At 39.6% G+C, this 13,582-nt stretch overlaps 1 protein-coding gene across 10 annotated transcripts in view; it reads right to left on the reverse strand.

The window, feature by feature from the left end:
- The window catches only part of GALNT18 (polypeptide N-acetylgalactosaminyltransferase 18), a 231,306-nt gene that overhangs the window by 57,475 nt on the left and 160,249 nt on the right, over positions 1-13,582 (reverse strand). The gene's annotated exons all lie outside the window — the stretch shown is intronic.

Here is a 13,582-nt window from a genome sequence, read left to right on the forward strand (position 1 = left end):
CAAATATAATTTGACTTTATAATGAAGTCATATGTATTTTCAAAGTCTTTAATATAGTTTGTAAATAACAATTACCCCCTACCTGAATAAACACCAATTAATCAAATTTGATGGCCACTCCTTTCTCTCACTGTCAGTCTTTGTTTTACTTCCAAAGATGAATTAATTACTCTGCAAGAATCATGGATTCACTAAAAAACTTAATGCTAAGAGGGAGGGACCTGTCAATACAGATGCTGACAGAACAGGTGGGTTGTATTAAACAGCTTCAAACCCAAATATTATTTCTAAGCAAAAATCTGCAATCCATGAAAACATGATTAGCATGCACCAAAACTGGACTAGAGATATATGCTATCAGTTTCCGTATATCAAGATGAATAGGAGTCCTTTACTTAATGTCATTTTAAAGAGGAAGACATGAGAAACGTGTGATCTGAAAATATGGGCATCATAAGTTACAGTGTGTGCAGAGCTTTAGCTACAGTACTAAACAAGCAGCACAACCCTAGATGTAGGCTGCAAAGTCTTGCACAGCGCTCGGGGAGTGAAAGCAGATGCGATACCTTGTAAGGGCAGACAGCACAGTCCTGACATTCTCAGCTGGTCACATCTAGGACAAGCCACAGTACCTTTCTCTCCCACAAGTGTTCCTTGCCAGTGGGATTACAGAATGGTGAGAAAGCTCTTTCTCCAAAAATTTCACTGCACTTGGGGAGTCCCATTGCAAAGAAAGAAAATGTAGGTAGGCATTAAAGTGGGATTTTTCTAATGGTATGAAACTCTCCTGCAATCTCAAGGGATTCTGGATTCCCAATGCCCCAAAACATGTGCAAAATCTCCAGCCTAGGAATGAAGAGCTTTTCTAGTCATGCAGTAAATATTAAGTGCTATACTGAATAGGTTATATGAATACCAAACAATATAACATGATTAACTGACTGCTACAGAAAGTGTTAGGGTTTTTCTGACCTTCCCTTATTTGAAATAAGGTAATATCTTGCAGCTAGGTCAAGAACACCCATCCATTCTTTATTTCTTTCATCCACTCTTTATTTCTTTCATTCTCAGACCAACTTACCACTTGTCCCTGACCATTCCCTAGCTCCCCCCATCTCCTCTACTCCTGTAAACAAATCCATGGTGCTTCTACCATTGTGTTGGAGCCATTGTGGATGGCTGGATGAGTTTTCAAGACATCTTGAAAAGGTGTAAATCTCACATCAAAAGCATACAGGACAGACTCAATTACTCTGAACCATCACCTTTTGGTCAAAGACAATTTTTAGGATTTTTTTGAACTTATATTTTAATACTAAGAAATATATTTTCTTAAAGATACAACTTGGAGCAAAGTTGTGAAGCCTTTTAAAATGGTCTTTACATTATCTTTAATATTTAAAAAATAGGAATAGCAATTGAGGGGTCAGTTCCTCACAACTTCACATGTTTCCCCTGTGAATTTCACAGCTATATTTTTGCTGTCATTAGCAATCTTTACTCAGGCTTCAGCCAAACTGAATAGCACCTTTCTAGTTCTCTAGCACTGTTATTTTATGTCATGGCTATAAATAAATACAAAGGTTTAAAATCAGTGAAGCTTTTCCAAGTTATCACCCATGATTTCAGCAGGAAGTCTAAAGATAAAAGAGCTTCAAAGACTTTTTTTAACCACATGGAATGGTTTGAAGTAAAACGTTGTACCTCTGGGCATACTGTCGCTGCTATCAGCAATACTTAATGCCAAAACTGCTCATGCAAGTAAAAACTTGATGAATTTCCTAAACTATGGTTAAAGGGAAATACAACACCTTTTCCTGTTGCCCATGAAGATGTTTTACCTGTGGTAGGTGGAAACTGAGGTGGAAAGGGGTGGAAATTGCTAGCAATAGTCTCAATTTCCTGTCAAATCCCTAAAGATACATATAAACTTGTCAAAAGTAACACATGCTTCCATCACTGTGATATAACAAATAGCAATTCACATTTCATTCTGTAAAAGCATCAACTGTAAAACTGTACCAGTGGGTCTCAGACTTTATCTTCAGGCAAAGACTGTGGAAAGTTTCCAAGTGTGAGCGACTGCGTATCTTTGGAAGCATTAGCATGATTGCTGGACCCCCAGCAATGCAGAAAGTTTGCTTTTCTTTGGAGGAATTTCTTGAGGTTCTGGTCCCACTGGTTCACTTTGCAAAAACAGTCTCTTAGAAAAAGAAGACACCAACTAGAGTTTCCCTTCCAAAGAACTCTCAGAATCCACTTCAGTGTGTTTTCAATGCTCCCTACCAAGAGAACCTTAAGAAAGGACTCCTTATTCTTGAATTTCCTGAAGAGGTTCGTATATTTGGTATAGCCCCAAAAAGGGCGTAGAGGGCTTCCTCTTCTTGAAAGGGTTCCTTCATCACTAGCAAAAGGTAGTAAAATTCCATTAAAAAATGTAAGGTTTAACAGGACAGTAGTGGTGCCAAGGTGGCTTCTAACACTTACAAAGCTGAAAGACTAAAATCAGCAAAGCCTCTGACCTAAACTAAGCAAAGCAAGTGGGAGATGATAGGAACATTAAATGAATACAGAGAATCTATTTGGGGGAAAGAAAAAGGTGTGGGGAATCTTCTCTTTTAAATCTTCAGTTGTTATGGCTTATGTGGAGAGCTTATCCAAGCTCTAAGCGCTTCTTACTGTTAATTTACTGAAGGTACATTTGCACATAGGCTATAATTGTGGCCCTACATCTGTGTGACTTTATGCTCACCAAGGTTAAAGTAGCCCCACAGGGCAAATAGAAAACATATTCTTTGTGTTGGAAGAGCCAGGAAAGCAGCGGACATGTAAAACTGCAGAGAGAGCACAGATGGTGGCACAACAGACCAGCTGTAACTGCCAGTCTGTTAAAGGAGTAAAGGACCCAAGTTCTGGGCAGTCCAGTGGGATGGCACAAGTGGGGCAGCTACAGAAGCAGTAACACACCAAATGGCTTCTTTAAACATTTGCAAAGGCGTAAACCCTGATCCCACATACTATCATTCTTCATTCCTTCCACCAAAATGAGGGCAGTGGTGATACCATCTGCACAGCTTTCAGTGTGCAGCAGGGACTCGCTCAGCCTTAGAAACGTTTAAGTCAATCTGGTTAAAATTTTTTTTGGGAGCAAATTCCATTCACATCTGGAAAATCTGTTTCATTAGACAAAGGGTCTCAATTTCTATGTAGTTTTATTTTTAAATCCACATCCTTTAGTAAATCCTTTTCAATTGCATTTAAACATATTTGAATTTGCATATTTCATCAAATCAATTACAACTCTGAAGCTGATCCTCTCTCAAATATTTAATTTATACTTCATTATAAAATGACACAACACTTCTTCATTAGAAGTGTTTCTTTTTATCTTTTTAATCACTGAGTCTTCTTTTCATGTTGTGGAAGCTTAATCTAATAAAATAAACCCTCCATGATGCTAAGCAGTATTATTAGCATGTACTGCATTCATTAAACTTACACAGATCATGCAGTTTCTCCATGAACTGATGTGACCTTGTTTGAAACCATCATTTCATTTGGACTGCAAACAAAACTGTTTAATTATTAAGTGATTTCTCAAAAAGCTGAAGCAATTTCTAGCTTCTGTGAAGTCTGCAAATGACAAAATTAGAACAACTCATTGAAGATGCCCTGAAGATAAAAAAAATAAGTCAGTGTGAATTAATTACGACTGTGGATACAAACAAACAGTCACCAATATCTTTAAAATATATTTGGGGGAACAATTTAATGCAAAAATATTTGTGAATCTTGTTAACCTTTGTCATTACCATTAATAATTTACTGATAACCAATAATGAGTTTGATGCTTTACAGGCAAGTATGAATAAACTATTTTTATTCAATGCCATGAGCTAAGTTTGTGTTCTTTTTGGGCTTGCATTTTTATTTTGCTGTCTTGACAGATGACTGCAGAAAGGACAGAGAGAATGGTCAGATACAAAGATCACTGAAATCCATATTCATATTTCTAGCAGCAATCAGTGGGTTTTGGATTGCACCCTGAAAGATTTTGGATTCTCATATACATTTGGGTATCTGTCTCTCTAAACCTAGAAATCTACTCACTGGATGAAATACATTAATCTTTATTTAGGTCATATCTCCACTGAAGTCAGATGATCTTCATTAAATAATTGCAGTAGTGACAGCAAGCACTGATGGATTTGGCTAACTTTCCCCAAATTCGGCAAGTAGCCGTGCACAGCTTTGCTTATTCCACTGGTCTCAAATAGCTTCCTCTAACTGAAGAAGTCTGCCCAAACAGTAGAATTAAACACAGAGTCCTGGCCTGAGTCACATAAACTCAGAATTAGAAAAATTAGAATATAGGTGGACAGAAAGAGAAAGAAAATACAATTCTGGTTTACTCCTTGCTTCCAGATGCTGAATGGGCTGAAAAAGGGAACCGTGTCATTGGCGTGTACCCCTGCAGACTTAATTTCAAGAGATGTCTGCCTACAGTCACAGCTGAGAACATTATCCACAGAGAAGTCAGAGACTAGAGAGAGATATTTTTAAGATGACTTCATCTGTTTTGCTGAAGCCCTGTGAGGTTTCTGAATCCTATTGTACTTAGCATCCACGCCTGTCATACTTTCAGGTAAACCCACCTATTTGTGTGCGAGAATAGCTTTTTCCCGTAACTGAGCTGATAATCTTAATGTGAAACTGTAAGCAACCTACAAAAATACCTCACACACAATCTAAAAGACTTTTTAAAAGGAAATAAAACGCTTTCACTAGAGCTGCTCTCAATTTTTAAAATGTAAATTATCCCTTAAATCTTACTTCTGATGTCATCATTAATTGCCTCATACGCATTACTTTACATTAATTGTGCCTTTAGAAAACACTCTCATTGAAAGAGTAATACATGCAAAGATTCTTCCCATATTGTCAGTAGTTTCCTTCCTCTTTTAGCTAATTGCTTCATTATGTACTTTTTAAATTGTGTTGTTCTGTGGGGATTAATTTTGCACAGATCTTCATGAGCTGCAAAACTTTTACAACATATTGTTAAACTACACATGTTGTGTTGCTGGTTTACAATTGCAGCATCTACTCCATGGCTTGTGTTACCAGGAGATAACATGCTTCGAGGGTCACTGAGCACATATGGCTTCATTCAATTCTCTTTCAATGTGTCTAACTCACTGCTAAGCACAGCAAATAACCAACACATAAATTACTACATTGCCAAGTTTAAGTCATGAATAGGAAGTAAAAGAAATCACTTTTAATTTTAAAATGCAAAAAAGCAGCAAGCTGAATAACCAGACCACCACTGGTTTAGTATTCATGAAGCAACTTACCGCACTATCTTTTATGTTTTTATCTTTCTCTCCTTTACCACAGTTGTTCTTTTAGCTTGATTAGACTTGTTAATCTTGCAGTAATCCTCAAGACTTGATCCTGAAGTACCAGAATACCAAGATAAGAATAGACTAAACTAGACTAGGATATTTTCAGTTGGAAGATCATCTAGTCCAACTGCCTGACCAATTCAGGGCTGACTAAAAGCTAAAGCATGATACTAAGGGCATTGTCCAAATGCCTCTTAAAGACTGACAGGCCTGGGGCATTGACCATCTCTCTAGGAAGCCTGTTCCAGTGTTTGACCACTGTCTCAGTTAAGAAATACTTCCTAATGTCCAGTCTGAACCTCCCCTGATGCAGCTTTGAAACATTCCCATGCGTCCTATCACCGGATACATGGAGAAGAGATCAGCACCCTCCCTCTCCACTTCGCCTCCTCAGGAAGGTGTAGAGAGGAGACTCCTTTTCCCTCAGCCTCCTTCTCTCCAAACTAGACTGGATTGGTGCTGGAAGCAGAGCTGACAACACAGGCATGTTTTCCTTACTGCTGAGCAGTGCTTGCACAGAGCCAAGGCCTTTTCTGCTCCTCACCCACCCCACCAGTGAGCAGGCTGAGGGTGCACAAGGACTGGGAGGGGACACAGCCAGGACAGCTGACCCCAGCTGACCCAAGTAATACTGCACACCATATGGCATCATGCTCAGCGTATAAAGCTGAGGGAAGAAGAAGAAAGGGTGGGGGGGCATTGGGAGTGATGGCGATTCTCTCCCCATGTAACCATTATGTGTGACGCAGCCCTGCTGCCCTAGAGACAGCTGAACACCTGCCTGATCAGGGGAGGTGGTGAATGGATTCCTGGTTTTCCTTTGCTTGTGTGTGCAGCTTTTGCTTTACCTATTAAAATGTCTTTATCTCAGCCCATGAGTTTTCTCACTTTTACCCTTCCAATTCTCTCCCCGCACCCCACCCAGAGGGGAGTGAGTGAGCAGCTCTGTGGGGCTTAGTCGCCAGCTGGGTTCAAACCAAGACACATGTTAAAAAAAAAATATGGAATCTTCACAGACTAAGCCAGGAAGAACTGTAATACCAAAATCTGCAGTGGCATTGCCACCATGCCATGACTTGAAAGTGTAGAAAGATATTAAACATGAGGCTATCTCATAATAATGCACTAATTAATTTGCATCTTACCTGAGTCTGCTGATTTGTGTGCATTGACTTAAAACTGTTTTACTTCTTTCCATGCCACTATACACAACAATTTCCTCTCATAAAACATCAAGATGTCTGTATTGCTGCCCAGTTGGCAGCAACCACATGGCACAACCAATGAAAAAGCATCTGTGAGAAATCTCCAAGTGCCTCATTCTACTTCCTTGTAGGGTGTAGTGATGCCACGTGTTAGCTGGTGCTGTATCAATCATTTGCTTTCCTGTGGGAGCAGCTAATAAAATGTTCTCTCCCCAGAAAGAGCAAAACCACAAAAATGATTCACTGGTTAATGCTGTCTGTATGTATAATTACACATGCTGTAGCTGCAGGTTACCTGCTAAGGTATTCAAGGCAAAATTAAGGGAAAAACCCAATTATTCCACTGTAGGTTTGACACAAATCCAGAACCAGCTACAAAAAGCCCGTTTCCGGTGATGTCATGACTGGCACCTGTTTGGAGGCATGACAATTCCTTATTTTATTCTCAAGAGAGGCTGGTTTGGGTTCTTTCCCTGTGGAATTCTGACCCTGTAAACAGAGAGTTAGTCTGTGTCATCTTGGGATTCAGGCTGTTAACACAGTGAGGTACTTTCCAAAACAACATTAATCTCACTGAAAAGACACTACTGGTTACACAAGGTTCTACGCAAGTACTTATGCCACACTTGCAGTGCCAAGGAATTATTTTTATCTTGGTGAAAGCATGGGCTGTGATAAGCATTGGCTACATCTTGTAAGAAGTAACATTTGATCAACCTTTACAAACTTTTCTTCCAGAGTTCAGTATACAAATCACCTCTTCTTAATTCACAAAATGGATAAAGAGAAATCACTATCTTAAAAAGCACTATTTAAATGTCATCTAAAAGTAGCAAATATATATTTATTCTTGTACTTCTCAGCCCTTCCTTTGCACATCATCAACCCAATACTGCTGAATGGCGCCTGTGATCATACACTACGGATTTTTTTCCATACAACAAGTCATTCCTTACTGGGAAGGGCTATGGCCTACTTATTAAAATCAAGTTAAAACCATGGCTTTAAGACCACAGCAAGTGACAGCAGCTGGAAGTGCAAGAATGGGGGATGTCTAGATTCATTTTCCTGAAGGGAATTTAGGGAAGATCTATATTGCTCAGTGGAGTGCCACGAAAGGGGATCCAGCAGCAAAGACAATAAGGGATGCTATGCACACATGACACATCACACAGCTCACCCTGTGCAAACAGTTCCATGATACAACAGCTCAGTGAAAAAATCCCCTCACTCTCTTTGTTCCCTCCCAGTCATTTCTACCTCTTGGCACAGCTGCCTCTCAGTTCTAACACAGGAGCTTGCGAGGCAGCACGGTAAATCACAAACTGATTAACATTAAAATTAACCTTGCAATTTAAAAACCAGTTACAATGTAAAAGTTTACTTCTGCAGGTGTTCAGAGACAACGGGGCAGCCTCCAGACAACTACACTGGCACAGCCAAAGTGTGCTGCAAGAGTGAGAACAAGAGGATGGCAAGAACAAGAAAATGTAAACCAGCATAGCTGTTTAAGCCTCTGTGTTGTGAGACTGCACCCTAGCTTGTACACTGCTGTCATGGTTTAACCTGGCAGGCAGCTAAACACCACACAACCACTTACTCACTGCCTTGCCCTTCCCAGTGGGGTGAGAACTAGAAAATTCATGGGTTGAGATAAAGATGGTTTAATAAAATAGAAAAGGAAGGGAAAATAATAACAATAATGATAGAATAATTAGAATACACAAAACAAGTGATGCACACTGCAATTGCCCACCACCCACCGAATGATGCCCAGCCAGCTCCCGAGCAGCAGCCTCTGGCCAGCTTTCCCCTTAGGTTATAGGCAGAGCCTGAAGCTATATGGTGTGGGATATGCTTGAGGTCAGTTGGGGTCAGCTGTCCTGGCTGTGTCCCCTCCCTGCTTCGTCTGCACCCCCAGCCTGGTGGGGTGGGGTGAGAGACAAAAAAGACCTTGATTTAGTATGAACACTGCTAGCAACAACTAAAACATCAGTGTGTTATCAACACTATTCTCATCGGAAATCCAACACACAGCAGTACACCAGCTACAGGAAAGAAAATTAGCTCTATCCCAGCCAAAACCTAGACAACTGTGCAAAGGCTTTCCTCAATAAAAATAGACATCTACTTACATGTAATATATTCACGGTTTCACATAATTCATGGCCTGTATTAGAAACACTGACAGGTAAAATTGCTGAAAACTTCTAGGGAAAGAGGAAAAACTCCAAGAAGTTTTCAGATCAACAGAGAGACTTTGGGCCAAATGTAAATATCTGCACTTGCTCGTGATTATCAAAAAGAACTCTTGCAAAGGCATGTTTTAAGAAAGAGATACAGGTGTGAAACAATCAGGATACACAAACACTTTGGATTGGAAATGACTGGACGCGTAAGCCAGTAACAGGCTTCTATGCATCATATGAGAGACTGGGTTAACTTGTCTGAAATGAAGAATCATGATTCCAGAAGTTGGGGTGGGGGGAGGTTAAAAAAGGGGAAAAAAGAAGAAAGACAGTTAGGGCCAGAAGCACCTCCAAAAAAACCCCTCAAAAACAAACAAAAAAACCCCCATTCCCCAATAGCCCCCACCCCAAAACTAAAAAACCCAAAGAAACCAAAGGAAGTCACCTCTGGAATTAAAAAAAAAAATCCAAACAGATCAGGGAGAGGCATGACTTCACATCTGCTTGTCCTGCAACAGAGGGACTCTATTGCAATGGATAATATCCGGAAGAACACTGGAATAATTTTCTGGTCAAATAACTCATTTCCTCATCTCTGTTCATAAACTGCATTCCTCTAGTTCTTCACCAACAGCAAAAGCATCTGCTTCACATAAGTTCTATAGACTAGTAAGAAATGAAGCAGAGATATTTATTATATGTTATTTTATTGCAAACACAACTAATTTCACTATGGCAATTTACTGTATAAAAGTAGTGTGCCACACTCAGTTTGAACTATAAATGCTATTTTCCTCCTGGGTCAGCTGATGTTAAGTCTTGATACATTGTTTAGTGGAAGCAAGATCCATTTATTTTCCCTTAAAGAGCTATTACTTTCTAACAAAACTTCCTCTTACCCATTTAACAGGGCCATTATATCCCTGTGAACATGAATTCATCTGCAACACAAAGTCTTCTGACATACATAATTACTCTAAGCCTAAACCTGGGCTTACATTCCCTTGTAAACCCATGTCCCTTGACAGCTTAGTCTGTGACCTGAGGCAAATCACTGAATATTTGTTCAGGCATTCTTAAAAGGGGTACAAACAATTTCCTTGTAACAGGTATTTGGAAGCTTTATCAAACATGTAGGCTGCTTTAAAAGACAAAATTATTGCTACAGGCTTGCTCTTGATAGAAAATCTTCTGCTGACTTCACTAGGAATTGGAACAGACCTTCAAGAAGCCTACTGAAAACTAGACTTGAACCATCTAATGCAGGATCTAATTCATTGCAATGGATTTGTAGAGGCTTCTGTAACTACAAGTACTGCTTGTGCAAGCACAGCCCAGAAGAAGAGCTCAAGTAACAGTGAGAAACACCAGCCTTACACTCCTATTTTGTTATCGCCATAAGGCAATTACCAACACAGTTCCTATCTGGTCTCTTGGATAAGCAATGTGATTCCAGTTTGCCCTCCAAATGCAGTCGGGTCCCTTAAAAGCACACTTAATTCAATTGGGAATGATTGAACATAAACCAAAAAGAAGCATTACCCATCCTAACATGAATTCAAGAATATGGCTCTGGGGCACAGTAAATCAATCTTCAAAAAATCCCAGATAAAGTGACTGACCTGCTAGAAATGATGCTGTCAAGTCTTGCACCAACTAGCCTGGCTTTATTTTCTTATGGGGCAAATAAATAGCTTTGCAAGAAAATACTTCCTTGAGGAGAAAATACAGCATTGCTTCTAAGATTCGAAATGCATTCATATTTTGAACTCATCTGTCAGCTTCTAGCTCAAGGCACCAGAACTCTATTAATATTTATTTAATAATGTGTTTAATATTTTACAAATGTTACTACAAAGCCACAGACAAGGGTAGAAATCTTAGAAGCTAAAATAATACACCAGATTAGTGACAAATACAGCTGAATAGAGAAACTACTTCATCAGAGTCAAGAGAATAATCCTCCAATCAGAGACGTGTTCTCTGTGGCTTGTTAGGGTTTACTGAGAGTGGATGCTTCAGATACAGTTTCCAATAGTTGGGGATTTTCCTGCACTCATGTAACACAAATAACTAGATATTTGTCCAGATGATGAGATGAAAAAAGTAACTTCTGGGAGATGACAGTAGGATAAGTCTCCATTTTGTCAGGGTCTAATTCCTGTCCCTGCACAGTGAAAACCCCATCAGTTCAGCTGAAAACAAACCATTTCAGGATTTCAGAAGAGACAGTAGTGGTTTCTTCTTTATAACAAAAGGAAATCCTAAATAGGTAGACTTGGCTTCTCAGAAGCATCTCAGCTGGGAGATTAAATCTTATCTCACATCACTGAAGATGCAGCTGCTAACAAAGCAAATGGAGAACAAGGCTTTGGCTCTGTCCATAAGCACAGAAATAGCAATTTACCTAGGCCTGTAATCACATCATACTGCAGCTGGCCTACTACTACTGCAAGTTTGGCTCACAGTAAATTACATCCTCTGGAACAAAATTAATAATATATGGGCACAGGACCATGCTCTACTTACCATGTTTAAGATAAACAGGTAGCTCAAATGATCTTAGCTCTTACTGCTGTTTCTATAGTTAAAAGTAACCTTTCCTATTCCTGCAGATGTTTGTTCTTACATGCTTATGCATAAAATTTTTCAATGAAAGAATTGACTTCCAGTGCCTAAATACTGCAGAGAACAGGCTTAGAAATTCAAGGCATGAAAAAATTAAGGAAATTTCAATAGACATCAACTCCATCATGTTAGAGAATGTAATACACAACATCCTACTTCCTGGCTAGCCTCAATACCAGGCAAGCTTGGGCACACAGCGCCTGTTTCTCCACCCGTCTATGATAATGCATAGCACACAGCAGAAGAGTACATGAATCACAGAATCATAAAATCATAGAATGGTTTGGGTTGGAAAGGACCTTAAGATCATCTAGTTCCAACCTCCCTGCCATAGGCAGGGATGCCTTCCACTAAACCAGGTTGCTCCAAGCCCCATCCAGCCTGGCCTTGAACACTGCCAGGGATGGAGCATTTAACACTTCTTTGGGCAACCTGCTCCAGAGCCTCACCACCCTCACAGTAAAGAACTTCTTCCTTATGTTTAACCTGAACTTCCCCTGTTGAAGTTTGAACCCATTACCCCTTGTCCTATCACTGCAGTCGCTGATGAAGAGCTAGATGAAGCTAGAGACTTCTTGAAAAAGAATGACAATGGAAGATGAAGCACAGTGAGCAATCTATAGTCATGGACTGGAGAACACCATTTTAAAATGGAAACATTATTTATTGTACTAACATTGTCATTATAATGTAGGTTTTGTAGAACAATGACTGTCTTTATTAAGTGATTCATTGTAGGCCTCACAGCTGAAAGCAATACAAGTAATCTAGAGATGACTGTTCAGTGCTGCAGAGATGAAAACGTAGTTCAGCAGCAGAGACAAACCATTTGGCCTGAAATCATATGCTGACTACCATTTTCTATGTAGCCCTAGCTAAAGGAAATGAAAGGCAGCCCCTGAGAGCTGCATCTCTAGGGACAAGTGCTTAGGCTGCACCTGAATGACATGGCTGCCTACCAAAATATGAGAGCACATTTGAAGCAGCCACCTGTATTTTACCAAGACATAATGTTTAGCCCCAGGTGTGTGCCAGAAGAAGGTGGCTGATGGAAGGAGTTTGCTATTCAAACTAACATCTGTAGGAATAATACTGTGCTTCCCAGAAGCTCTAACATTGCACTGTACATTTATATTCACCCTGGTATTATCTGGGATACGCTGAGAATTGAGAAGAGCTGGCAATAAACTACTGAAAAAACTGTTCATTATAGCTCCATAATTTGTTTTGATATAGCCAGGAACACAGATCCAAGCCAGGGTAAAGACAGATGAGGCAGCAGACATTATGCTACCTTGCACACTACAATCTGTTACAGACAAAAGTATTTTATGTAGGTCAGGCACTGCTTCCCCGGAGACAGACAAAAAGCCATAAGGAAATCAGAGCAGTGTTGGGCCTAATTCCAGTGATCCAGTCTACTCCAAAGTTTCAGTTACACAGAGATTTGTGTCTCTCTGCTCTTGTCTATCAAAGTACTCTTCCCAATCAACTTCTGCAAGGCTAAGTACAGGAGACTGCACAGCATATATATCATGACGCAAAAATAGGTAAGACTCCTCGTACTCACAAGGAGACAATGGTTTTTGTCAGTTGAATAGAGAAAAGAAAAATCAAAGTGACACTAATTTTCAACTCATCGCAACACTGAGCTGCAAAATCAGGTTTCGGGAACAGAAGGCAGCGATCTGGCCCTCCCAGAGAGGAGAACCGTGTTACAAAAAGAAGCAGCCTTGAATTTCTCTCTCCCTATCTTGCTGCAATAACAGTTTACCTCTGACAGGTGAGAGAACAAGAATTTCAGGAAGCCAGAAGTATAAATTAGTATTTTTTGTTATATCTCACAGCTTCTGCAGAAAATTCTATATTTTTAAAATAAAATTTTTTTTTTTTTTTTTTTTTTTGCTGTTGTACAACAGCATGCCTGTATTCTGGCAACATAAAAGCACAAAATATAAGCTTCCAATAAGATTTCATAGCAGAGTTCGGATTTATTTTATAACCACAGATCATGGCATTTTTCATGACCAACTATCTAAGAATTTTTCTTGTATCAAAACCCTGAAAGTTTCTCAAACAGAACAGTGGTGTATTTTCAGAATGGTATTTAGCTGTGAAGAGATACAGAAAGAAGTACACAAATCATACACAA

The sequence above is a fragment of the Strigops habroptila genome, chromosome 4 (genome assembly GCF_004027225.2).
Source record: "Strigops habroptila isolate Jane chromosome 4, bStrHab1.2.pri, whole genome shotgun sequence".
In the NCBI taxonomy this organism is placed as follows: domain Eukaryota; kingdom Metazoa; phylum Chordata; class Aves; order Psittaciformes; family Psittacidae; genus Strigops; species Strigops habroptila.